This window comes from Tursiops truncatus, chromosome 4 (genome assembly GCF_011762595.2).
Source record: "Tursiops truncatus isolate mTurTru1 chromosome 4, mTurTru1.mat.Y, whole genome shotgun sequence".
Taxonomy (NCBI): domain Eukaryota; kingdom Metazoa; phylum Chordata; class Mammalia; order Artiodactyla; family Delphinidae; genus Tursiops; species Tursiops truncatus.
The window spans coordinates 6818459-6845729 of NC_047037.1; the positions used below are offsets into that span (position 1 = coordinate 6818459).

Consider the following 27271-nt stretch of genomic DNA (forward strand, 5'->3'; position numbering starts at 1 on the left):
AAATGTCAGTAGTTTAGATACATGGAGTTAAATAAGAGATATTAAAATTCATTTGACCTGTTTCTTTTTTACTTTTCTTAATGTGGCCACCAGAACATTTAAAATTACACATGTGGTTCACATTACACTTCCACTGGACAGCACTGGCCTTGAAACAAATCGCAGTAGATTTCTGTGCTTGGACTTCGTATTAGATCTTTTGTTCCCTCAGACGTCTCTCCTCCCTGCTTTGGATCCTGCCCCCCACCCAACCCTCCATCCCCTCGTGTACCAGATGGCTGAAGTTAACAGGAGTCTGATTTGTAGAAAATTCCAGAATGGCTGCTGCCTTGACCTCACACAGAAAACTCTCCAAGAGAGGAACAGTTTCTGAAGTATAGGCGTGTATAGGAGAGTAAGAAAGAAAGAATAAATAATTGGTAAGGCAGGAAGGGTCAAGGTGGAAGAAGAAAAATCTGCTTTGGATGGTAAGTCCTCTCCAGGGGGCCCCGTGAACCTGGCAAGCCCAACCCGATGGCGCCTCACATTTCATCACAGCGCGGATGGGGAAGGATGGGCCCGAGGAAGGACCTTACACCAGGTACCCCAACAGAGCAGCCCCCCGCGAGTAGCCCCTGTCACCCTCCTCTGTTTGGCCAGGCACCAGGCAGGACCTAGGCAGGACCTACCGTTACCCTCATTGCTCTGCTACTAAGCTGAGCCGGGCCCTGAAATTCTCTGCCGTGAGCCATCCACCTCCTTAGAGACTTGGAAAGGTCTCCGAGGCCATGTTCTTGAGGGGGACACTCATAAGAACCTGCTCCCCGCAAAGCAGCCCGACAGGCTCCGGAGGGCTGGGGGAGACCACCCCCCGCCCCGTGGACCTCTCCTCTTCTAATCGTGGGAGAGCTACCTGAAGGGACTCCCACAGCCCCCAGCTTCTCTGAGCGCTTGGTCTGATCCCGCTGCCCTCTCCGAAATGACCTTTGGTTGGAAAAAGAAAAGTGATGACAAAACAAGTGAATGAAGGAGAGTAGGACAAACCTAAGAAGAGAAAACAGTGATAGCCAGAAACCCTGAGTTCGGAGACCTACATTCTAAGCCAAAGACTACTATGCATACTGAGTCACTCACTACCACAGGGTGTGCTGAGGGCCTACCATGGGCCGGGTACTTTTGCTGGGTATGGAAGGGAACGAAGAAAGATCCTGCCTGTCCTCAAGGAGCTGACACTGGGGTGCTGCAGGAGAGGGCAAACGGGCAACACCAATAAGCACATCATACAGTATGTCAGAGAGTGACGGCGCTCGGAAAGAAAGATGGAGCGATGGATACGGGGGGGTTCGGGGAACAGTGAGATCGAACGTGCAAGTTCAACCAGGCCTTTTAGAGAGGGTGGCATTCAACCAAAGGCTTGACCGTTAGGGACCTGGCGGAAGAGCATCCCAGGCTCGAAAAGGCGAGCATGCCTGGTCTGCTCAACACAAAGGCCAGCACAGCTAGAGCACAGCAAGCAAAGGAAAGAGCCGCAGACAGCGAGGTAAGGTGGACGTGGCGGGGAATCCTACAAGGCCTCCCGGGCGATGATAAAGACTTTAGCCTGGTTACTTGATCTCTTCCCTTCCTCTCAAACAGGATCCTCCAGGCTTGAAGCAGGGACAGGAATGGAGCGCAAAGACATGAGGCAGGGTGTCTCCAAACTCATTTCTTTGTCATTAGGGTCAACCATCCCCACTTGCTTTTTTCTTTTTCTTTAATGGCAATCACTAAGGCAAAAAAAAAAAAAAAAAAAAAAAAGGTCCATCCATTTTCCTGTCCCTAAATTACATGAGCAAATCATCCTATTTCCTTCTTCTGTTAACTTCCAGTCCAGGACCAATGATGCCTTCTATCACATGGAGAAACACCATAATTCCTAATACAATCCAGAACTTAATAAATCTGTGCTATCTGGATAGGAAGGAACGCCAACACCGTCACGGAGGCCCACCGAGGGAACACAGGATTGTCATCAATGTGCCGAGTTGCCTAGTCAAGGGTTTCCTAACTTAGTAAGGCCGAGGATTTATGTTAGGGTTTGGGGTCAACTGGATAAGGACTGAAGTTCAGAACGCTGAGGAATCATGTGACTTGGGAGTCTGTCCTCAATTTGCCTCAGCAACCCCTTTAGCTTTTGACAAACGTGATGGATTTTGCATCCTGGCAGGTTAGCAACCACAGCCTAAGTCTCCTTCTCTGGCAGGCTGGCTCGGGGCAGGAAGTAAAACTGGCAGGAACTCTGTATAGACCAGAATTAAACCCACCAGAGCCAGCATCTGTGACTCCAGATTCTCGGAGAGACGGTGACCTAGTTAAGCATGAAGTTCCTCATTACGGGAAGCTGAGAAGCCAGCGTGCTCTGAATCAATCCCATACACTCCACATCTACGAGAAGAGCCATCAGCCTGGACAAAAGAGGCTGGACAAAAAAAGGTCTGAGTCCACAGGTAAGAAACCCCTCGGTATGTGCTTGGGTCTGATGGGACCTCCCCACTGCTTTTCACACAGTGTGCGGACTGGATTAGCTCAGAAGACACTGCTAATGGGGTGGGTTCTCTCTGCATTTGCAGGGTGGTGAGAAGAATGCACAGGGAGGAGAAGGCAAAGAGTAGATAAGGGACTTCCCTGGTGGCACAGTGGTTAAGAATCCGCCTGCCAGCGCAGGGGACGTGGCTTCGATCCCTGGTCCGAGAAGATCCCACAGGCCACGGAGCAACTAAGCCCATGCACCACAACTGCTGAGCCTGTGCTCTAGAGCCTGCAAGCCACAACTACTGAGCCCACGAGCCGCAACTACTGAAGTCCGTGCACCTAGAGCCTGTGCTCCGCAAGAGAAGCCACCGCAATGAGAAGCCCGCGCACCACAACTAGAGAAAGCCCACGTGCAGCAACAAAGACCCAACACAGACAAAAATAAATAAATAAATAATTTAATTAAATAAATAAAGGGTAGATAAAACACGAGCTTTTCCTGCTTTCTTTCCTGCGCCACCTATCCATTCTTCAAACCATGAGCGCCCACTGCATGACACTCACAGGCCTGGATACTGAGACACAAGAAATCTCTGTGGAACACAGGCTCTAGGCACACGGGCTTCAGCAGTTGTAGCACATGGGCTCAGTAGTTGTGGCTCACAGGCTTAGTTGCTCCACAGCATGTGGGATCTTCCCAGACCAGGGCTCGAACCCATGTCCCCTGCATTGGCAGGCGGATTCTTTTTTTTTTTAGAAGGAAACAATGTACTTTTTTTTTTTTTTTTTTTTTTTTTTGCAGTACACGGGCCTCTCACTGTTGTGGCCTCTCCCGTTGCAGAGCACAGGCTCCGGACGCGCAGACTCAGCGGCCATGGCTCACGGGCCCAGCCGCTCCGTGGCATGTGGGATCTTCCCGGACCGGGGCACGAACCCGCGTCCCCTGCATTGGCAGGCGGACTCTCAACCACTGCGCCACCAGGGAAGCCCTAAATATTTTAATAAAAACAATTCCACAGCATTTATTGTCATCTGGTAATAACATAAAGGTGAGCAAAACAATATAAATAAATGCTTTAGAACTACACTCCTAACAAAGGACACCTAAAAAAACTGTACTGCCTTCTCAACAACTTCTCACTTCACTGATCATTTCTAGTTGGAGACACTTTGGAGCAGAGTAATGTTAGCATGATCCGACCCAGTTGTTTTCGTGACTTTGTTTTAGAATGGATCTCTTCTGCATCATCTAATACGAGGTTCATATACTCATCAGTACCAATGATACAGCCCTCGATCCACATATTCACTTGCTCATAAAGCCACACCTGAATCCGAGATCCATTTGGCAAGTATCTGAAGATGAGATGGATGGGCTGCACCATCACCTTCTGCACCTCCTGGCCCTGGCCCCGGTACGCCATGGTGGAAACTCACAAAGACCACACTATCCCGCACGCTACCTCAAAAAAAAATGGCAGGCGGATTCTTAACCACTGCACCACCAAGGAAGTCTGCCCTTGCTTTTTTTATGTCATACTATTTACCTTAAAAATTCAACCTAAATTACAAACAAAAGGTTGAACCATTGGCCTAAAATAGATAAGACTTTGGGATTGAATCAGATAGGTAATGCATACCTATTCCTCCTGAAGCTCTGCTTAGCAACTAGATTCCTGGAAATTTTCCCAGATAACCTGGGAGAATGAGACTGGATGTTCCTGCAGCAAAGCCCTAGGACTAGGATGTTCTTTCATGATATATTGCTTCCTCAGACTCTGGAGCAGCCGAGAGGGCAGGGATGGAGAAAAGGGGCAGAGGAAAAGGGAGCCGGGAAGGTTGAGGCAATCCTCCATCACAAGAGGCTGGCAGGAGACTGGGGAAGGGGCCTTTCTGAGCCCTCCCGCAAGAACTTGTCCCCTTCCTCCGCAGCCCTTCAGCACCTGCCCTCGACCAACCCACAGCAACGATAGGGGAAGGAAGGGAGGCAAACTCATGGTCAGCAAAATGTTCCATCTTAGGTTGAAGCTGGTAGAAAGGCTGCAGGTACACGGTATCAAAGCTGTGGTCAGAAGGGTGGGCCTCACAGTGATATAAATGTGGTTTCAAATCTTAGCTCCAACATTTACTAACTGTATGAACCCGGGGTAAACCCCTTAACCTCCTAAGCTTCCCAAGCTATAAAATGAGTATAAAATACCTATCTCACAAGACTGGTGGGGGCATTAAGTAATGAATGTGGGTAGGCGCTAGAGTGAACACAAGTGGTTATAAAGATGATGGTAATATGCTAGGAGTGCCCTGTTAGGTGAAGGATGAGCTGGAACAAGAGCTCTGTAAGTCATGATGAACTACAACAGTTAATACTTCAAAGCAAGGACCTGAAGAGGATGCAGCCGATGAAAGTAGCTTCAGGATACTGGCCCCAATCACTAGAGAATCACAGCTCTTACTGAACAAAAGATTGGACAGCTTACAAATGAAAAGTTATGCCCCTCACACATATGATCCAGCAACCCCACTCCTGGGCATTATCCAGACAAAACTCTTAATTTGAAAAGATATATGCACCCCTATGTTCACAGCAGCACTATTCACAATAGCCAAGACATGGAAGCAACCTAAAGGTCCATCAACAGATGAATGGATAAAGAAAATATGGTATACACACACACACACACACACACACACACACACACACACACAATGGAATATTACTCAGCCATAAAAAGGAATGAAATAATGCCATTTGCAGCAACATGAATGGACCTAGGGACTATCATACTAAGTGAAGTAAGTCAGACAGAGAAAGACAACTATCATATGATATTGCTTATATGTGGAATCTAAAAAAACAATGATACAAATGAACTTATTTACAAAACAGAGAGTCACAGATGTTGGAAACAAACTTACGGTTACCAAGGGGGAGGGGGGGAGGGATAAACTGGGAGATTGGGATTGACACATACACACTACTATATGTAAAATAGATAACTAATAAGGACCTACAAGGAACTCTACTCAATACTCTGTAATGACCTATATGGGTAAAGAAAATTTAAAAAGACTGGACAGACGTATACGTATAACTGACTCACTTTGCTGTACAGCAGAAACTAACACAACATTGTAGATCAACTATACTCCAATAAAAATTAAAAAAAAAAAAAAAGTGATGCTCCTTGCAGAATCAATCAGCTCCATTCCCACCACATGTGAGAACAATGGGAAGTCACTCAAAAGGCTCATGGGGTGACCTTGGTGGACATTTTTATAACAGAGTGGATGTGAAGAGAAAGAAATGGCAAGGTTACATATACACAATCACTCAGTAAGAACACAATGTATCAAAACCTATGGGATATGGTTAAGGCAACACATAAAGGAAAACAAAGACCCTTAAATGCATTTACGGGAAAAAACAGAAAGATTAAAAATAAATGAACTAATCATTCAACTCAATAATCTAGAAAAAAAGTAACAAACTCAAGGAAAATTTTTTAAAACTCAAGGAAAATAGACAAAAGAAATCAATGCAAAAAATATTTAAGGAACTCAATAATGAACAGAAGCATATACCTAGCCAGTATTATAAATGGTTGGTTTTTGAAAAGAACATTAAATTAGGGCTTCCCTGGCGGCGCAGTGGTTGAGAGTACGCCTGCCGATGCAGGGGACACGGGTTCGTGCCCCGGTCCGGGAAGATCCCACATGCCACGGAGCGGCTGGGCCCATGAGCCATGGCCGCTGAGCCTGCGCGTCTGGAGCCTGTGCTCTGCAATGGGAGAGGCCACGACAGTGAGAGGCCCGTGTACAGCAAAAAAAAAAAAAAAAAAAAAAAGAACATTAAATTAAACAAACTCTTGGCAAGTCTAATCAAGGGGGAAATAAAGAAGTGAGAATGGACATAAAACTACAGATTAATTTTATAGCCTAAATAAGTACTCTGTAGAACTTTATACCAATAAATTTGAAAAACTAGATGAAACAGGTGACTTCCTGACTTCCCTCAGAAAATATAAATTATCAAACCTGATTTACTAAGTACTAAAGTTTCTAACAATCCTAGAAGAAGTGAAAAGGGCGTCAAAAATCTACGCCTAAAAAAGGACCTAAAAAAGGACCCAAATAAAAAAAATGTTATAGGAACATTCTAGTTAATTCTCAAGGGTCATCCAACATAAATATTATGTGAACCACAGACAAAATTTTAAATTTTCTAGTAGCCAGATTTCAAAAAGTAAAAGTAGGCGAGATTAAGGTAAGTAATAAATTTATTTCATATAGTATCTAAAATGTTACCATTTTAACATGGAATTGGTATAAAAATATTATAAATAAGATATTTTACATAGTTTTTTATGCTAAGTCTTCAAAACCCAAGGGATATCTGACATGGCACATCTCAACTCAAACAAGCCATGTTTCAGATAGTCAATTGTCATTTGTGGCTAGTGGCTACCATATTGGACAGCAGGAAACCAGGTCACTGGTATTGAAAACGGTGCCAAAGCATTATAAAAAGATTAAAAAACACGTATCATTCTATGAATTCAGTATAACCCTAACAGTAAAACAAAATACAGAGAGCAAAAAAACATAGAAAAAGTCACCAGCCCAACCTCACAACAACAAAAATGAAATACTTGTAAATCAAATTCAACAATACAGGGGGACTTCCCTGGTGGTCCAGTGGGTAAGATTCCACACTCCCAATGCAGGGGGCCGGGTTCGATCCCTGGTTGGAGAACTAGATCCTACATGCCACAACTAAGAAGCCCTCATGCCGGAACTAAGAAGTCCGCATGCTGCAACCAAGATCCTGCATGCCACAACTAAGACCTGGCACAGCCAAAATAAGTAAATATTTTTTTAAAATTTGACACTACACAATCCAACATCATGCATCTTGACGAGTACATAATAACTAAACTTTATTACAGGAATGCAAAGATAGATCATTTGAAACAAATTAATTCATACATTAACAAATTAAAGGAAGAGAAAATCATTACGACTGATGCCCGAAAAAGCTTTTCAAAGCATTCAAAATTAATTTCTGATTTTTAAAAAAACAGCAAATTTGGTATAGAAGAAAATTATATTAACTTGAAAGGAAACATTATACTAAATAGACATAAAATCACTCCTACTGGGACTTCCCTGGTGGTCCAGTGGTTAAGACTCTGCACTTCCAATGCAGGGGGCACAGGTTCGATCCCTGGTCAGTGAATTAAGATCCCTCGTGCCACGCAGCACAGCCAAAAAAAAAAATCATTCCTATTAAAGTCACCAAAACAAGAAAGTCCTGAATATGCCCAGAGTTCAACACTGTACTAGTACTACACAAAAATTATGAATATTGGTAGGCAATTCTTAAAGCTTATCAAAACTAATAAAGAAATTAATAAACTGGCTGGATATAAGAGCAACATAAAACTCAGAAGCTTTTCCATCACCAATAGCCACTCAGAAAATGTAACAGGAAAAAAAAGATCCTAATAGCAAGAGCCATCAAATACTTAGGGTCAAAACTTCAAGATGAGTCAGACCTATATTCAAAAAACTACAACTGTCTACTAAAGATGAATAAATGAAGAAATATGCATTGTTCTTGATAGGAAGACTGAACAGTGTAAAGATATCAATTCTCCTTAATCTATAAATGTTGTAACTCAGGATCAGTTGAGAGGGCATACACTTACAACCCATAATCAAAGTATTAAGATCCAGAGCATATATAGATCATCTACAAAACAATCTGAAAAAGGCAGTCTGATAGAAACAAAATGGCAAATCCAAGTGATTCCAAGAAAAATGAATGCTAATTACAAACAAACCTGTACAAAGTGATCAAAGTAACTATTAATGGGGAAATAAAAAATTAAAAGCCCTGCGATGAAATTTTTAAAAAGCAAAAACAAGAAAAATAAAAGATAAAAACCCTGTGATATATTTCCTCACACTAATTAGTTTGCCAAAAAATAAAAATAAAAGGTTGACATCTTGCAGGGGAAACATGCACCTCATACACATGTGTGGGAGGAAACACTGGTGCAGCCTTTTGGAAGTCAAATTGGAATGTTCCTGCCCTTTGGCCCAACGGCACAATTAGGAAGGGCACCTACAGAAATATTCACATGTGCTCAATTATATTTGTATATACTGTTTATTAAAGCAAAATATATATATATGTCATCTTATATATATCATATATATGTCATCTAAAATTTGATCGAGAAGAATTTATTAAATTATGTAGCTTGTTACTACCGACTATTGTACCACCTTTATCACACGCTAGGGACTTCCCTGGAGGTCCAGTGGTTAAGACTCTGTGCTTCCAATGCAGAGGCCACATTCGGAAGCAGCAGGTTCGAACCCTGGTCAGGGAACTAAGATCCCACATGCCGCGTAGTGTGGCCAAATTAAAAAAAAAAAAAGGCTAACTCAAGACATGGAAGCAACCTAAGTGTCCATCGACAGATGAATGGATAAAGATGTGAGATACATATATATATTTATAAATATATATATAAAGTAATATTCCATTGTGTATGTACATATATTACATATACAATGCAATATTACTCAGGCATAAGAAAGAATGAAATAATGCCATTTGCAGCAACATGGATGGACCTAGAGATTATCATACTAAGTGAAGTAACTCAAAGACAAATATCATATGATATCACTTATACGTGCAATCTAAATAATGATACAAATGAACTTATTTACAAAACAAAAATAGACTCACAGGTATAGAAAACAAAGTTACCAGTGGGGATAGCAGGGAGCAGGGGATAAATGAGGAGTTTGGGATTAACATATACACACTATTATATATAAAACAGATAAACAAGGACCTACTGTATAGCACAGGGAACTATATTCAATACCTTGTCATAACCTATAAGGGAAAAGAATCTGAAAAAGAATATAGGGACTTCCCTGGGGGCGCAGTGGTTAAGAATCCTCCTGCCAATGCAGGGGACACAGGTTTGATCCCTGGTCCAGGAAGATCCCACATGCTGTGCAGCAACTAAGCCCGTGAGCCATAACTACTGAGCCCATGAGCCACCACTACTGGAGCCCGCTCCTAGAGACTGTGACCTGAAATAAGAAGCCACCACAATGAGAAGCCCGCACACCACAACGAAGACCCAACGCAGGCAAAAATAAATAAGTTTATTTTAAAAAGTATATATGTATGTATGTACAATACAAACTGAATCACTTTGCTGTATACCTGAAACTAACACAACATTGTAAATTAACTATACTTCAATTTTTTAAAAAATGGTTTAAAAAAAAAAAGAAGGCGGCTAACTATTTGTGCTGATGTGGGACCTCTCTAGGTCCCGGTAAATGGCAGAAAAGGCAAACCACAGAACAATATATACCATAATCTGATATATGTTTTTTAAAAATAAATGAATAAGCAATTTAAATATATACGAATGTGGGGAATTCCATGGTGGTCCAGTGGTTAGGACTCTGCACTTCCACTGCCAAGGGCCTAGGTTCGATCCCTGGTGGGGAAACTAAGATCCTACAAGGCAGGCGACGCAGCCAAAAAAATGTGTGTGTGTGTGTGTGTGTGTATATATATATATATATATATATATATGAATGTGGGTGGGTATACAGAGGGCCTAGACAGATACATACTTATGGGGGATGGGGCAAAAGTTGGGGAGGGGAAGGGACATTCCCACTGTACTCTATATTCTTCTCTGTGGTATTCATATTCATGGGTTGCTTGCTAATTTTCTTTAACATTGATTCCTCTGAAGGGAAAACATAATTCCGGAGAGATTCCAACAACAATAACAGAGGCTCAGTATACATCAGTTGTGTGAAGGAGGGTGGAAACCACCTTCTTATCACAGACCACATTTAAGAATTCAAGGGTCCAAAACTCTTCTCCCTGTGGGTCTGCTTATAAACCAACCCCTCCCCTCACTGAGGTTCAAGCCAAAAAGTAACAAGCTTGCAACTCTTGGAGAAGACAATACAGATTTTTAGAGATATTAATCTTAACTTCATGACTGCAAAAGACTCAGAGCAATCAGCCCAGAAAGAAAAGTTTGTGCCTCTTCTTGTCTTAACAGGACAGAATAATGCCACGTCCATGCAGGGGCTGCTAAACGGGTGGGTCACAAATCTCATGGCAGGGAGATTCCTCCCAATAGCCTACTCAATAAAAAATGTTACATCCCAAATATTAACCACATTTATTTAAGCCACTTGTGATAGAAGTGCTTAATAAACTGTACGACAATGAACCCTGATGCTTAAAAATGAACTGAATAAAGGACTTTTCTTTCAAAACTGGCTAACTCGGCTTCCTCCACTGAGTCTTGGGGACCCAGTAGCTTTTACAAAGTAGGTTTTCATTTCTTAAGCTAAGAGGAGGGTAAAGGGAGGGCGAGAAGAGAGGAGAGAGGGCGAAAGTACAGGGCAAAACACTGAGAAGCATAAAAGCTTTGTCAGCATGTTGGCCAGCACATGGCAGTCCGCCACAAGCCGCTATGCAGCCCTCAGAGAAAGTCCAAGTTGAGATGCATTGTAACTGTAAGATATGCACTGAATTTCAAAGACTTAGTGTCCAAGGGGGAAAAAAGAATGTTAAAATATCTCGTTAAGAATTCTGTTATATTGATTACATGTTATGATATTTTGGAATATTACATAAAACATTAAAATTAACGAAATGGAATTGTTTTCTCTCATTTTTTTTAATGTGGTGTGGTGGGTGGAATAGTGTCCCCCCAAAGTTTAGGACCACCTGGAACCTCACAAAGGGAACTTATTTGGAAATAGGATTACTTAAGTACCTTTTTTTTTTTTTTTTAAACTTATTTTTGGCTGCGTTGGGTTTCTGTTGCTGTGCGCGGGCTTTCTCTAGTTGTGGTGAGCGGGGGCTACTCTTCGTTGCAGTGTGCAGGCTTCTCACTGCGGTGGCTTCTCTTGTTGCGGAGCACGGGCCCTAGGCACATGGGCTTCAGTAGTTGCAGCATGCAGGCTCAGTAGTTGTGATGCATGGGCTTAGTTGCTCCGTGGCATGTGGGATCTTCCCAGACCAGGGCTTAAACCCAGGTCCCCTGCATTGACAGGTGAATTCTTAACCACTGCACCACCAGGGAAGTCCTACTTAAGGATCTTGAGATGAAATTATCCTGATTTAGACTGGGCCCTAAAACCAATAACTGGTTTGTTTGTTTTTTTGCAATACGCGGGCCTTTCACTGTTGTGGCCTCTCCCGTTGCGGAGCACAGGCTCCGGACGCGCAGGCTCAGCGGCCATGGCTCACGGGCCTAGCCGCTCCACGGCATGTGGGACCTTCCCAGACCGGGGCACGAACCCGCATCCCCCGCATTGGCAGGTGGACTCTCAACCACTGCACCACCAGGGAAGCCCAATAACTGGTATTTTTATAAGAGAAAGGAGAGAGGGAGATTTGGAAGCCGAGTCACTGACACTCAGGGAAGATGCCATGTGAGAACGGAGGCGGAGACTGGAGAGACACAACTATAAAACCAAGGAAGGGGAATTCCCTGGCGGTCCAGTGGTTAGGAGTCCGTGCTTTCACTACCATGGGTGTGGGTTCAATCCCTGGTTGGGGAACTAAGATCCCAAAAGTCACAGGGGAAAAAACAAAAACAAAAACAAGAAAGGCCAAGCGTTGCCAGGAATCACCAGATGCTAGAAAAGGCAAGGAAGGATTCTTTCCAGACCCTTCAAAGGGAGCGTGGCCCTGCTGACACCTTGATTTCAGACCTCTGGCCTCCAGAACTCAATTAAAGGAACTTTCTGACAATTTGTTTGTGATCATTTGTTATGGCAGCCCGAGGAAATAAATACAAGTGGCATAAAATAGATAACTAATGAGGACCTACTTTATAGCACAGGGAACTCTACTCAATACTCTGTAATGACCTATATGGGAAAAGAATCTAAAAAAGAGTGGATACATCTATATGTATAACTGATTCACTTTGCTGTACAGCAGAAATTAACAACATTGTAAATCAACTATACTCCAGTGAAAATTTAAAAGAAAATATACAAGTAGCTATAAGGAAATGTCAAGTTACAGATGTGGGCTCACATTCTACTTCTGGTGACACTGCTGCACTAGAGGTTAAAGGGAATTCACCCCCTCAAACCCAAGTCTTCACTATGGAACCTAACAGCTTAGGCAAAGAATAGTCCCCATATTTCTTAAGTGGTTCTAATTGATGAAAGTTATACCCCATTGAGATATCTGGAAGTCTCTCGATTTTGCTCACTTGCTTCTAAATTTTTCATGTTGGTAGGATAGGAAAAATACTTCCTAACATGTGTACAAGCATCATGGGACACTCAGAACCTAAGTGCACAACATTTTTAATATGTATGGGACTTATTGCCCAGTTTACTGAAGGGGACGTATTATGTCCTTGGAAAACATTCAACCATTATCCTCAACTGCCAGCGAAGCATTTTCTGCCAAGTGTCCCAAGCTGCTGCCACCCTGCCCTCTGCCTTGGCCTTCCTATCTCCCTTCCAGATGTTCAGGCCCAGCCACTGTGCTTTGAGATAAGACGTCTCCCTTCAAAACACCTTTCCCATGTCTCTCCTTAATAAGACAAGACAGCTGCTGTTGCAGGGAACTCCCAAGGGGGTTGGCCTCGTAGCTTCAACAAAGTATCAGCTGCAGGACAACCTTTTAGGGCGTGCACTGCCAAGCCAATTACCACCGCAGCTAGCAACCCAGGCACAGGCGGGGAGGCTGCCGGGGGGAGTGCCTCTCCCCTCCCCCCCCCCACCCGGGGGCAAGTCTCTGCAGATGTGGCAGCACCGAGAAAGGAAAGGCCACCTCATTGCTTTCGACAGGCCCAGGATAAACATGTTTTTTGCCCCAACAGGATCCAGAGCGAGAGGTCGTGAGAATGCACCAGATTTTGTCAGACTACACAGAAGCCAGGACGGATGATGAGAAGGAAGCAAAACTGGATAAACAAGTGATCATGACCCAGATGACAGGCAGGCAAGGGGGCAGGGTGCTTCCCAGTTCACTCAGCGTCGATGAGAGACGTGAGCGTGAAGATATTTGGGTGGCATCCAGAGGAACCGGAGAGAGATGGCCAAGCTGCTAGCAGGGCTCTGTTATGCTTAAAATGCTGGAACGTCATATTTGCTGGAAAAGTTAAATCAGTGACAGGGACGTCCCACAGCAAAATCACACAGATGGGAAATGTAGGGAGTAAAACCGTGAATCCAACATTTATTAAGAACCAGAAAAAAGAGGCACTTGTATACTTGTTCTTATCTCACCTCGTGTGAGAAAGCGATTTTTTTTTTTTTTTTTTTTTTTTGGCCGTACCACATGGCATGTGGGATCTTAGTTCCCCAGCCAGGGATCGAACCCATGCCCGCTGCAGTGGAAGCTCGGAGTCTTAATGGACTGCCAGGGAAGTCTCAAGAAAGGGATTTATTATTCCCGTTATTCAGAAGAGAAAGCTGAGGCTCTAAGATGTTAAGACACTTGCCCGAGCTTATTCAGTCTACCCTGCAGAAGGACTAAGTGCGTTCAGGCAGGTAACTGGTCCTGTGGTTGTGTGTATGTCGGGGGGAGGGAGGGAGGGTGTCCTCACTCTGTCTTACTACCTCTCTGTTCCAGGCTGGACAAAGGCAGAATGTTCAAAGGTCAAGAACCAAAACCACAATGAGATACAACTTCACACCTACGAGGATGGCTATAATCAAAAGAGCAGGTAAGGGGACTTCCCTGGTGGCGCAGTGGTTAAGACTCTGTGCTCCCAATGCAGGGGACCCGGGTTCGATCCCTGGTCAGGGAACTAGATCCCACATGCATGCTGCAACTAAGGAGCCCGCCTGCTACAACTAAGGAGTCCTCGAGCCACAACTAAGGAGCCTGCCTGCTGCAACTAAGACCCAGCACAACAAAATTTTAAAAAAAAAAGAGCAGGTAATAAATTTTGTCAAGGATATGAGGAAATGGGAATCCTCACATGTTGTTGGAGGGGATTGTAACACGGTGCAGTTGCTTTGGAAACCGTTTGGCGGTTTCTTAAAAAGTTAAACCAATAGAAAACCCCAAAATAAACCCTCACATATATGGTCAAATGATTCTCGACAAGGGTGCCAAGACCATTCAATGGGAAAAGGACAGTCTTTTCGACAAACGATGCTGGAAAAACTGGACATTCACATGCAAAAGAATGAAATTGTTGGACCCTTACCTTACACCATATACAAAAACTAACTTCAAATGGATCCAAGACCTAAACATAAAACCTAAAACTATAAAACTCTTAGGAGAAAATACAGGGGGGGAAAGCTGCATGACATTCGATTTGGCAGTGACTTCTTGGATATGACACCAAAAGCAAAGGCAACAACAAAAAATAGGATTTAATTGGGAATTCTCTGGGGGTCCAGTGGTTAGAACTTGGCACTTCCACTGCAGGCGGCCCGGGTTCGATCCCTGGTTGGGGAAATAAGATCCCACAAACTGCACAATGCAGCAAAAAAAAAAAAAAAAGAAAAGGACTTAATCAAAATTTTAAACTTCTGTGCATCAAAAGAACATAATCAACAGACTGAAAAGTAGTCAAATCATAGAGACAGAGAGAATAATGGAGGCTGGCAGAAGCTGAGTGGACAGAGCCATGGGGAGTTACTGTTCAGTGGGCAGTTTCAGTTTTGCAGGATGAAATGAATTCTAAGCAGAGACGGTGGTGATGGCCGCACAACACAGTGAATTTCTCTGTGCCGCTGAACTGTACACTTAAAAATGGTTAAGTTGATAAATTCTATGTGATGTGCATTCTGCCACAACTTTAAAAAACAATCCTTTTAAAGTTAAGCATAAATTTATCACATGACACAGCAAACCCACCCATGGGTATCTACCCAACAGAAATGAAAATATCCACACGAAGAGCTGCATGCAGATGTCCACAGTAACGTGATTCATACCAGCCAAAGAGCGGAAAGAAAACAAAAGTCCATCAACTGGTGAACTGGTTCATAAACAAAATGTGGCATATCCATACACTGGAATGTTACTTGGCAGTAAAGAAGAATGAAGTGTTGATACAAGCTACTGCATGTATGAACTTCAAAAACATGCTAAGTGTAAGAAGCCAGTCACAAAAGACCACGTGTTGTACAATTCCATTTATATAAATGTCCTGAAAAGGCAAATGTATAGACATAGAAAGTCAATTAGTAGTCTGGGGCTGGGGGGTGCAAACAGGGTTGACTGCAAATGGACACAAGGATATTTTTTGGGGTAATGGAAACCTGGATTTTGGTGATGACTGTACAACTCAATTTCCTAAAAATCACTGAATTGCATGACTAAAACCAGAGGAATTTATGGCATGCAAATGATACCTCAATAAAACTGTCTTTTAAAAGGGCAAGAACTTGCTATTAAATTATCACTTCAAATATGAGTCTTCTACGAAGTTTCCCCAAAGCGCGTCCCAAAATTGAGGCTTATTTTCTCAAACACAAATTAAAGAAGCTTAATACGCTACATCAAAAATCACCATCATAATAAAAGACCAGCACATGGGGGTCTCCATCTCTGTCCTTTCAGATAGAAAAAAGCAAAAGAAGTCAGAGCATCTAGGTGGCCACACCTCTGCTGGCAGAATCTGTCCCAGCAAAAGAGAAATAGCAAATGACAGAAATAAGTCATTAAGTAGGCTGCCCTGTTTTTAAAATTAGTGGACAGTGTGAAACAATTAAAACTTGCTAATAATAAAGCCTTGTTGCTGGCGTCCCTTTCGGACTCCCTCACCCAACACCTTTGACCTGCTGCCATGCAGCTTTCTGGCCTGTTCACAAATTCATTCGAGCCTCGTCGGAATCGAAAATGAATTTCTGTACAGTGACTCTAGTTCCCCTCCTCGAATTCTAGTAGAAAATGTAAGATGCAGCCTCAGGAGGGTGGCGGAGGGGAGACCAACAATTTCTGGAAATAAGTCCAAGGGAATGAGGAGTGAGCCTGGGGTTGGGGAAGACTGGGGTGAGAGTGTCTAAATTTTCATTGGCCCCCACTGCGAGCAGTCTGAATTTTGCTCTTAACTGTGCGCATGTATTCCTTCGGGAAGAAAATTCTTTTAATCCTATTTTAAAACAGCAACAACACCCAGAGTCTGCTGTATGAGCTGTGATCCCAATAAATGTTCTCTTTAGAAGTGAACTGCTGTGGAAGTAGTCTGACTAATGCTCGTGGGACTTGCAGCAGTGCCTCTCAAACTCTACTCTGCTCCTGAATTACCTAGGCAATCTTGTTAAAAGGCAGATTCAGAATCAGTAGGGCCAGGGCGGGGCCCAAGATGCTGCATTTGGAAGAAGCTCCCAGGTGAGGACCCCACTCAGAGTAGCAAAGGTGCGAAGGAAAAAGATGGTCTCGGGGATGTGGGTGTTAATACCTCTCTCTTCTCCCTGGATTAACGTGAGCTTTCCATATACAGTTTAAATTTCACGGGCTAGGTAATCCTTTCTGGGACATGAACACTTTTTCTCTCTTCACTGTGTGATAATACTTCCAGTTGACACAGTTGCCCACAGCCAGCCAGCAGACACCATAAAGTTATGACTGGAAACTGGGATTTTTACATTTTGGTGACTTTTAGTACAAGTGAAAAGAATAAAGTGGGAGTGGGGGAGGGAGTCTTCCCTCAGGAAATCAAATTTGCCTGGAATTGAGAGTGAAAACAGAATCGGAAGGGGAGACTAGATAACCGGTGAGGTAATTCAGAGCAGAAGCGTCTCTGAAGACCTTAATTAAGGGTGCCATTTTGGTCTGGAAAGCCACAAGGTACCAAAAAAAACAAATATTGAAGAGAGGGGTCAAGGGTACAGAGGAGAAGAGAGTGGTCAAGCCTGAGGAAATGACCCAGGACAAGACAAGCAGGTACAGACACCCTAGTCAAACAACATCCTTGCAGGCCCTCCACGAGGCACCAACATCCAATCCACAGAAAACCTTCAGGAGGAGACCTCTGGGTCTGGAAGAAATCCCTGTGTCTGTGCTGGACTTCAATAAGGAACTGCACTCTCTATGCGAAATAATCAGATCTGACTGAACCCAAGGCCCAGGACCCTCAGGCATGGTCTCAGAAGGTGCTAGAATGACTCCAGTGCTACCAAACGGCCTAGGGGTGGGCCAGCCCCTTCCTTATGTCTGAGTCACCTCTCCAGGACCAAACCGAAACATGCATCACCCTTGGAAGGGCCTCAAGAGGTCCTGAGTGACACCAGGGCCAAGAAACTGGTGCCCCGGAACCCTGAAGCCCAGACAGTTCCTGGAGTCTTTTCATACACACACCGTCCATCTTGGACTTCACCGGTGAACCTGCCAAAGCAGTCGGCTCAGCCTCCAACGCAGTGGGAAGAGTCCTCAAATTGCTTGGCTGGCACTGAGCAGCCTGGGCAAGCAGCTGACTGACAGAATGTCTCACTCCTCAGCCTGCTGTCTTGGCACCAAATCAATCATGACGAGCAAAATAAACAGTGCCGCCGCATACGCTGCATCCTGGGCCGGCTCACGCTCTTAGAGTATCAGCCAGTATCTGGGCTGATGCCTCGCAAGTCCCCTTAACCAGCACCACCTGCAGGGCAGAGTGTCCAGCCCACATTCCCAACTGCCCACACCTGGCATCTCGGCCCAGGTTTTACTTGAAGGCTTGCCCTCAACTCCAACATGCCCCCTTTTCAACTATGCTATTCCCTACACAGGCATTAGGCTTTTCTCCCAGCTCCTGATACATCTGCATTCAAGGCCCTCACCCAAGGCCACCCGATTCTCCTTTCAAAGTCTTTGCCAGATTTATACCTTCTCCTTTCTCACTGCCAAGGCCCTAGGTCAGGCCCTCATTAGCCAGTTAGAAGGGACAGCCTCCTCCCTACCTTCAATCTGTTCCCACTCCCACCCTCCATATAACACCTACTGCACACATGGCTCTACTCTAAAATGACACTGAATAATGTCAAACACTTCTGACACTTCCCAAGGCAATTTTCGCCTACATCATCCTATTTTCCCCACCCAATAGCCCCGTAGGAAGGGCCAGTGATTCAGTCCTTAGAGAAGGGTGTGGCTTTGCATTCACCCAGCTGGCAGATGAGCAAAGACCAAAACCTAGACCTCCTTGCTCTAAAATATCTCATGTCTCCTCTGTCTTAAAGTGCAAAGACTCACTATTAGTAAGTGGATTCAGTTTGACTTTCTCTACTTGAAATTCAAGACCTTCTATCAACTGTTTTCTTCTTTACCCAGTGGATCCTATTTCCCATGATTTCTATTTACTCGCTTTTCCTTTTTCTCCAGTTGGGCTAGTTGCTTTATTAAGATCAATCATTATCACTTTGCACCGCTTTTTTGTTTTGTTTTGTTTTTTTAAGTACGGTTGACTTACAATATTGTGTTAGTTTCAGGTGTACAGAAAAGTAATTCAGTTATACATATATATGTATATATCTATAGTCTTTTTTTCTATTCTTTTCCACTATAGGTTATCACAAGATATTGGATATAGTTCCCTGTGCTATACAATAGGTCCTTGTTGTTCATCTATTTTATATATAGTAGTGTGTATATGTTAAAACCATACTCACAGTTTATCCTTCCCCCTGCCTTGGTAACCATAAGTTTGTTTTCTATGTCTGTGAGTTTGTTTTGTAAATAAGTTCACGTGTACTATTTTTCAGATTCCACGTATAAGTGATATCATACGATATTTGTCCTTGTCTGACTTACTTCACTTAGTATGACAATCTCCAGGTCCATCCATGTTGCTGCAAATGGCATTATTTCATTTTTTTATGGCTGAGTAATATTCCATTGTATAATGTACCACATCTTCTTTATCCATTCCTCTGTTGATGGACACTTAGGTTTACTTAGCATTGCTTTTAACTATAATAGTAGATACCATTTGCTGAGCATTTAGAATGTTCCAGATATTGGGCTTCCCTCATGGCGCAGTGGTTAAGAATCCACCTGCCAATGCAGGGGACATGGGTTCAAGCCCTGATCCGGGAAGATCCCACATGCCACAGAGCAACTTAGCCCATGTGCCACAACTACTGAGCCTGCGCTCTAGAGCCCACAAGCCACAACTACTGAGGCCACGTGCTACAACTACTGAAGCCCGTGCGCCTAGAGCCTGTGCTCCACAACAAGAGAAGCCACCATGATGAGAAGCCCACGCACCACAATGAAGAGTAGCCCCCACTCACTGCAACTAGAGAAAGCCTGGGCACAGCAACGAAGACCCAATGCAGCCAAAAATAAATTAAATAAATTTATTTTAAAAAAGAATGTTACAGATATTATACACAACTGCTAAATGGATTACCTCACTTTATCATCAAAACAACACTTGGGGGCTTCCCTGGTGGTGCAGTGGTAGAGAATCCGCCTGCCGATGCAGGGGACACGGGTTCGTGCCCTGGTCCGGGAAGATCCCACATACCGCAGAGCGGCTGGGCCCGTGAGCCATGGCCGCTGAGCCTGCGCGTCCGGAGCCTGTGCTCCGCAACGGGAGAGGCCACAACAGTGAGAGGCCCACGTACCGCAAAAAAAAACCAAAAAACAAAAAACAACACTTGGCTAAGAGATATATGTTAACACATCCGTGAAAGAATTCTTGACTCTCACCCACCCCAATATGCTTCTCCCACGGTCTCACCCTTTTTTTTTTAAACATCTTTATTGGAGTACAATTGCTTTACAATGCTGTGTTAGTTGCTGCTGTATAGCAAAGTGAATCAGCTATACGTATACATATAACCCCATATTCCCTCCCTCTTGTGTCTCCCTCCCACCCTCCCTATCCCACCCCTCTAGGTGGTCACAAATCTTGATAAATGAAACTACCATCCTTTCAGCTGCTCAGGCCAGCAACCCAGACATTACATTCACTTCTGTCTTTTCTTCGCATGCCTCCCACCCACCCTGCCAATAAATCAAATCCTGTTGCTTCTAAACTCATAGCCCCAAACTGTCTCCTTCTCACCCCTCCACTGCTACCACCCTCATCCAAGCCACCATCCACTTATACCTAGACTGCAAGAACTTCTCCAAGCCACCATCCACTTATACCTAGACTGCAAGAACTTCAAGTGGCCCTCTTTTCCCACTCTTTCTCTTAAACACTTTATTCTTCTCAGAGCAGCCAAAAGGAGATGCTTGAAAATGCAGGTTTTCTCTGAATCTACTGGAAACAGCCCAGATGCCCATCAACAGGTAGACAGATAAACTGTGGTACATCCGTACAGTGGAGTATTTCTCAGCAATAAAAAGAAATTAACTACTGATGCATGCGACAACATGGATGAATCCCCAAAATCCTAAGCGGAGTGAAAAAAGAATAGTGTGTGTACTATGTGGAATCATTTATAAGAAATGCTAGAATATCAAAACTAACCTGCGGTGACACAAAGTAGATCAGTGGTTGCTTCTGGGAGTAGAGGGATATGAAGGTCAAGGAGCAGTAGGGAACTTTCTAGGGTGACGTAACTGTTTGGGTCTTGATATGCATTTGTTGAAACTGCTCAGAGGTGGAGATCAGATCATTTCACCGGGTGAAAATTATACTCTGGCAATCTGGCCCCATCTACTCCTTCTTCACCTCATCTATGCTCATCCCACGCCCACCCCCATCCAGCCGCACTGGTCGCCTGGCTGCCCTTGACCCTGCCAAGGCCTCTCAGGGCCCAGGGTCTTTGCACCTCCCTCTCCCCTCGCACCCTACGCAGAGCTGGCTTCCTGTCATCGTTCTGGCCCAGGATGTGCCCCCTCTTCAGAGAGAGCTTTCCAGGCACACATCTGAAGGAGCTCCCCAAGGGTTCTCATCTATGTCTCTGTTTTCATTCTCTGTGTGTGTGGCACTTGCCACTTTCTGTTATTTTCTTGTTTACCGTCTCCTTCTGCTACCAGAAAGCAAGCTCTCTAAGAGCGAGGACCCATCTGTCACTGTATCCCCAGCATCTAAACCAACGCCTGACACATTCAAGAACAAGTTGTTGGATTAATGGGAAAAGTTGACAGTAACACCCTCTCCACTTTACAGCTCTGAAATGGAGGCTTGTGAAGGGTACGGAATCTCCCCACAGTCTCAGAGCAAGATAGCAGCACATCAGGATTCCAACTGGGCCAACCTGTTGCCCAGGTCCGCATTCTATACCGCTCTGATGCCTTGCTCCCTTCCACTCTGCTTTCTACCGTTCACTCCACCTGGGCTGGGCCCCTCACCTCCGCTCCCACCCACCCCAGCTCGTGACGCTTTCTCTTTGCACGGACTTCGTGCCTGATTATTCGCTTCCATTTTTCTTTCCGTTCACATCTGTCTCCCCAGCAAGATGAGGACTCCCTGTGGCTTGCACGTCCTTTTGTCACTCACTACACACCTAGGACAGAGGTGGGCACAGGCAGCTAGCCAATACATGTTCCCCTGGAGGTGGGTGGGTCACGTGCTCCTGTGGGTATGTGCAATGTGCAAGTCCTGGCTCCCATGACTCACTTCGCTGTTTCCAAGTACGCTGACCTTGGCTTCCCTGGCATTCTGCCAGCCAGTTTCAACACCAGCTTGTTAAGAGCGAATGCAAACAACAGATAGGGCTGCCGCTGCCATCGATCACTAGGGTATTAGTCAGGTATCATCCCTGTACTTCTGGAATCTCCTGTGTACCACAGAAGCCTCGTAGACGGCTGCACAGGCCCAGGGCACGCGGGGGCTGGTTAGGATGGTGTAGAGTTCATGGAAATATCTCCACACACCTGAGGTCACTGAAGAGATTACAGAAGGCCTCCTCCTAAGGTTAGGTGGTGTGTCAGGCCAAGGATCACTAGCGACATCGTTCCCACTTTGTTCCAAAATCAATACATTTGTCTGCTGATTAAAAAAAAATAAGCCCAGGGCTTCCCTCGTGGCACAGTGGTTAAGAATGCGCCTGCCAATGCAGGGGACACGGGTTCGAGCCCTGGTCCAGGAAGATCCTACATGCCGCGGAGCAACTAAGCCCATGCACCACAACTACTGAGGCTGTGCTCTAGAGCCTGCGAGCCACAACTACTGAGCCAGCGTGCCACAACTACTGAAGCCTGCATGCCTAGACCCCATGCTCCAGAACAAGAGAAGTCCGTGCACTGCAACAAAGAGTAGCCCCCGCTCGCTGCAACTAGAGAAAACCGTGCGCAGCAACGAAGACCCAATGCAGGCAAAAATTAATTAATTAATTAAAATAATAATAATAATAAGCCCTGTGTCTAGGCCTCTGGGTACAAACAGAAGAACAAATTAAAGAAAGCCTGTTGTAGCCTTTAAGTGGACAGCAAAGGAACAAAAAATATAAATAGTAGTTAGAAAACATACCTTTATAGGCAATCTTTTTTGTTCACTAGCGTAATTTAGACTTTTAGAATATACGGTAGGGCCTTTCCCCCCCATGCCCCATAGGTTTTAACCCGCTGGTCTTACAATATTCACAATCCCCTTGTGCAAATTTCATTTTAATTTGCAGACGAGGAAATGTGGGTTTGAGGGTTAGAGAAATTCACATCATTCACTCAGAGGAGGATTAAAAGTGGGTTTGATTCCTTCTTGCTCTGTTTTGAGCAGAAGTCCAGGCTATCAGACAAGTACCGCGTGCCATCAGGTCCCCGTGAGCTGAGTACCTGGAGATGCTGTTCCAGCCCCAGCTCAGGGCTGCCCTGCTGCTGACCGCACGGCTGTGGGCAAGTTACGAAACCTCCCTGGGCGCCAGTTTCCTTGTCTTTAAAACAAAACTTCCTCTCCTCCAACCTCACAAAGCCTGTGAATATGACCCACTTAGTCAACAAATATGGATTGAACACCCACTGTGTACATGGTCTGTGGACCTGGGATATGGAATGAACCAAAGTCCCTGCTTCAGGGAACTTCCACTGTCGTAAGGGAAACAGACAAGAAACTATATGTGATTTCCAAGTACTGACAAATGCAATAAAGGAAAGCAAACCAAGGTAAAATTATGGAGTGATGGGGTACTGCTACTTTGGCGGGGGGGGGGAGTGGTCAGGAGGCGTCTCTGAGAAGCTGGCATTTGAGAACAGACCAGAATGAGTTTTAACAACAAGCCACACCAATACCTGGAGAAGAAAAGTGTGTGATGCAGGGGGTACAGGCATGCCAATTAGAAGCCCGAGGTGAAAGCAATTCATCCTTATAAAGGATTTGATTCTAGTTCGATGATAACTAGGTGATGAGTTGTCATAAGGGGTTTGGGCAGGAGCAAATGTTACATGAATAACTACATGGTATAGGTATAACACCTCCATGTACAGGCACACACAAGTAAAAAAGATGAAACTCCCGTTGTGTTAACTATATCAATTACAGAAAAGATTGCTTTATGGCCCATAGGATCCCATTAAATAGTAAGCTCATCTTAAATAGTTAACACAAGTTTTCAAGGATGAGCTGTTATGGAAGAACTGTAGGCCGTCTGGTAATCTGTGTCCCTCACTGCCACTCCTGGGGAGAAGGTGGCCCTTAGTGGCCTCAGCACACAGTTCTGGAGATGGTGTGGGGATAAACCGGAAGAAACATTCTCTGTCCTGCATCTCCATCCCCTAGGCCAATAACAGAGGTGTCAGCACCCACTGGAGCTTTCTGGACCTGTCTCCAGCCAGCCTTCTAGGAACCCCGCCACTGCACCCAACACGTATGACTCTGCGTGGTTTACAGGACACAGTGTATAACTCTAGTCAACTTCCAGCAGGACTTAGCGTGATGTTTAGCAGTAAGGGCTCACCAACGCAGACTCATGGGGAGAAGAAAGGACTCAGGCTGGGCATTCCGCAGCTGTGACATCACAGCCCCCAACATTCTGCGTCTCCTTTCCAATCCTTCTCTAGGTCTGCTCGGCCAGTACGCCTCCTGGATTTCCTGTCCACCTTCCCGCCCTCGTGGGTTCTTCCCAGTACACCCAGAGATCAAATTCCCATCTTTTCTTTCAAAAGCCTAATTAAAATTCATCTTAGGAAGCTGGCCACATCCAATGACTTCCATTCTGGACATGGTTAGCAATTTTTAACTTGTTTTTTAGCTTAAACACATGTGTCTTGACAAACCAGGGCTATAGGAAACAACGCACACGCAGCGCACAGACGCCACGTGGAGTGACAGAAGCCGGAGGCAAAGGAGTCCAAACCGTGCGATGCCACTGATGGGACGTTTCAGAGAGGCAAAGCTGATCTCTGGCAATAAACATCAGAATAAGGGTTACCAGAGGTAGGGAGGGGGCACAAGGGGGCCCCTGAGGTGCTGGAAACACTCTACAGGTGCTGTATCTGGACGGCAGTTGCATAGACGCATGCATATGTAAAAATTCATCCCCCAGATCCTCATACATAGGGATGATTTGAGCACTTTACTGTCTGCATAATCAAAGTTTTTAAAAAAATGACTCCTCTGGATTGCGCTGAAATACTGCTGTGTGAGCAGTCTTATACAGAGCTGCTGGGGGACTTCTAAATACCCAGGACGGGCAATTCCTTACCTCTCTGGCACATCTGGCACCTTCGACACCCCGAGTAGATGTCTGTTTCCTCTTCTTTCAGCAGTGAGCTCTCTCTCGGGCCAGCCCAGCGACCATTCTTGATTGTCAGCTTTAAAACCATCAAGGGCGTGCATCTGTCTGCCCTGGGCCAGTCATAAAGAACACATTTTGTCTGCCTTATGGCCTGCAGTTTCAATGAACTACAAAAGCCTTTGAACATACCTCTCAACAGGAGTACAATAAACATCAAATGAGAGCAGGAGAATGCCTGCCACAAGTGAAGTCCCCTCTGTAAACCATCTGGAAGGACAGCATCCTCTCCGCCCCATGAGAATGCCTGGGAAGAGGACGCAGAGGACACGTGGGAAAGAGAGCCTCTGTGGGCAGCTTCCCCGTGAGCCACCCCTGCAGCTGGATGAAGCTGCTGAACTTCTTTGGGTCCCGGCTCCCTGCTAGTAAAATGACCTCGCCTGCCTTTCTCTTACCCCAGGTGGAGTGGCAAAACACTAACGACAAAACTGCTGATACCAATGGAAAGTTTTTAAAAATTAAAGAGACATCTGTGGAAAGCCTGTGTTCCAAGAACCGTCACATAGGCTAGATGATTTCATCTTCACGGTAAATGGACGAGGTGGCACCTCGCCTCCCGCTTCCCCAATGAGGAAACTGAGAGATAGGCAGTTAAGACACTGCCCAGGGGCACCCGCCGGCCGGTGGGGTGGGAGGCGTGATCCTCCAGGTTTTCTCCAGGTCGCCAGGTGGTCGGCACGCCTGCAGTTCTACCACAGGTGCCGTGGCAGATTCGAACCCTCGAATCGAATCAGATTAGGAGTGTAGGAAACCATCCAGAGCCGGAAGCCATCGACAACCGTTCCTAAATAGCTATCTTCCTCTCATGGAGAAACAAACGAACCCCATCGGAAGCCGCTCAGCCTTGGAAATCCAAGTTTTATTGGCACTGTGCTGAGTATCCAGGTCTTTCAACTGAGAAGCAGATGTTCTGATTGTTCCAAGGTACCTGGCGTGAAACTGTATATTTCATCCTTTTACCCTCAACGTTCCCTATGACGGGTCAGACCTGTGGATTTACAGAATTAAATGGACACAGAACTAAATCCTGCCCATGTGGACGGGTAACTAGGTTGAGATCTACTGAATGGTAAAAACAAACAAACAAAACCCCATGAGCACTGCGTCACAAAATGCTATACGCAAGCACGAGCTTCCTAAAACAAAACAGTCCTCAGCAGATTTTGTACTGTTTTGCCCTATAAACTACTTTTTCCAGTTACAGAAAACTGCAAACTGCAATCCAAAGGCTTTGCAGGCTTGCATTTTTCCATCTTCCCTGAAAGTTTAGGAGGACACATAATTCAATTTGGTCATCTCTCTGGCTTTCCGCATGGTGCCTGCCAAGTGAAGCATTTTGCCTGTGTGCCTGGCTCCATGATACCACCTTTTAGAGAAGTTACCACACGTGAAATAATCGTCTGCATTAGATTTATGTGGCTAGAGACTGAGTTTTTAAAAACATTTAATCTACCCCCGCTCCTGTGTTGTGCTTTGCCGTAACAATACTGATGATCTAAGAGTCTCTAGAAAGATACTTTCAATTGGGTTTCTGTTTGCAAACCAACAATCAACTGCTACAAAATATCACCTTAAAAAGTTGCCCACGGTGGGGGGAACTGGTGGGGGGGAACCACCAGACTTTTGCAGAGGTAGCGGGGCGGGGGGAATGGTAGAGTTATAAAACTGGACTGTGGTAATGCACGCACAATTGTACACATTTACTCAAGAGCAACTAACTGCACACTTACAGTTGCTGAGTTTTATGATCTATAAATTATACCACAATAAAGCTGTTTAAAAATATGCCCAGGATTCACAAAGCGAGATTTTTCAGGTTCTGAGTGTTATTCAAATTAACATGAAAAGCATTCGTTTCTCCTCCACTGCAAATGTATTTATGGTATTTGGGGGCAATACGATTTTCTTCCAAGGCAGAGTTTCTCAACTTCGGTACTACTGTCATGGGGGCCAGATCATTCTTTGTGTCGGCGGGGCTGTCGTGGGCTGGTCTGTGCATCCGGGGGTGTTTAGCAGCATCCCTGGCCTCTGTTCACTAGCCACCAGTAGCGCTCCCTCACCCCAAAATGTCTCCAGACCTTGCCAAACATCCCCTGGGGGGCAAAACAGC

The 27271-nt window shown here is 44.9% G+C and overlaps 1 protein-coding gene and 1 pseudogene across 4 annotated transcripts in view; both read right to left on the reverse strand.

Moving 5' to 3' along the window:
- KAT2B (lysine acetyltransferase 2B) overlaps positions 1-27271 on the reverse strand; it is a 103060-nt gene that overhangs the window by 70558 nt on the left and 5231 nt on the right. The window contains exon 1 of one of the 4 annotated variants that reach the window (XM_073803666.1): positions 25072-25214. The exons of the other annotated variants lie outside the window; for them this stretch is intronic. The gene's annotated coding sequence lies outside the window, so the exon portion shown is untranslated. Of the gene's footprint in view, positions 1-25071; positions 25215-27271 lie in introns of those variants that run through there. 4 annotated transcript variants of the gene reach the window in all.
- On the reverse strand, positions 971-6134 carry LOC141278521 (small nuclear ribonucleoprotein E-like; annotated as a pseudogene).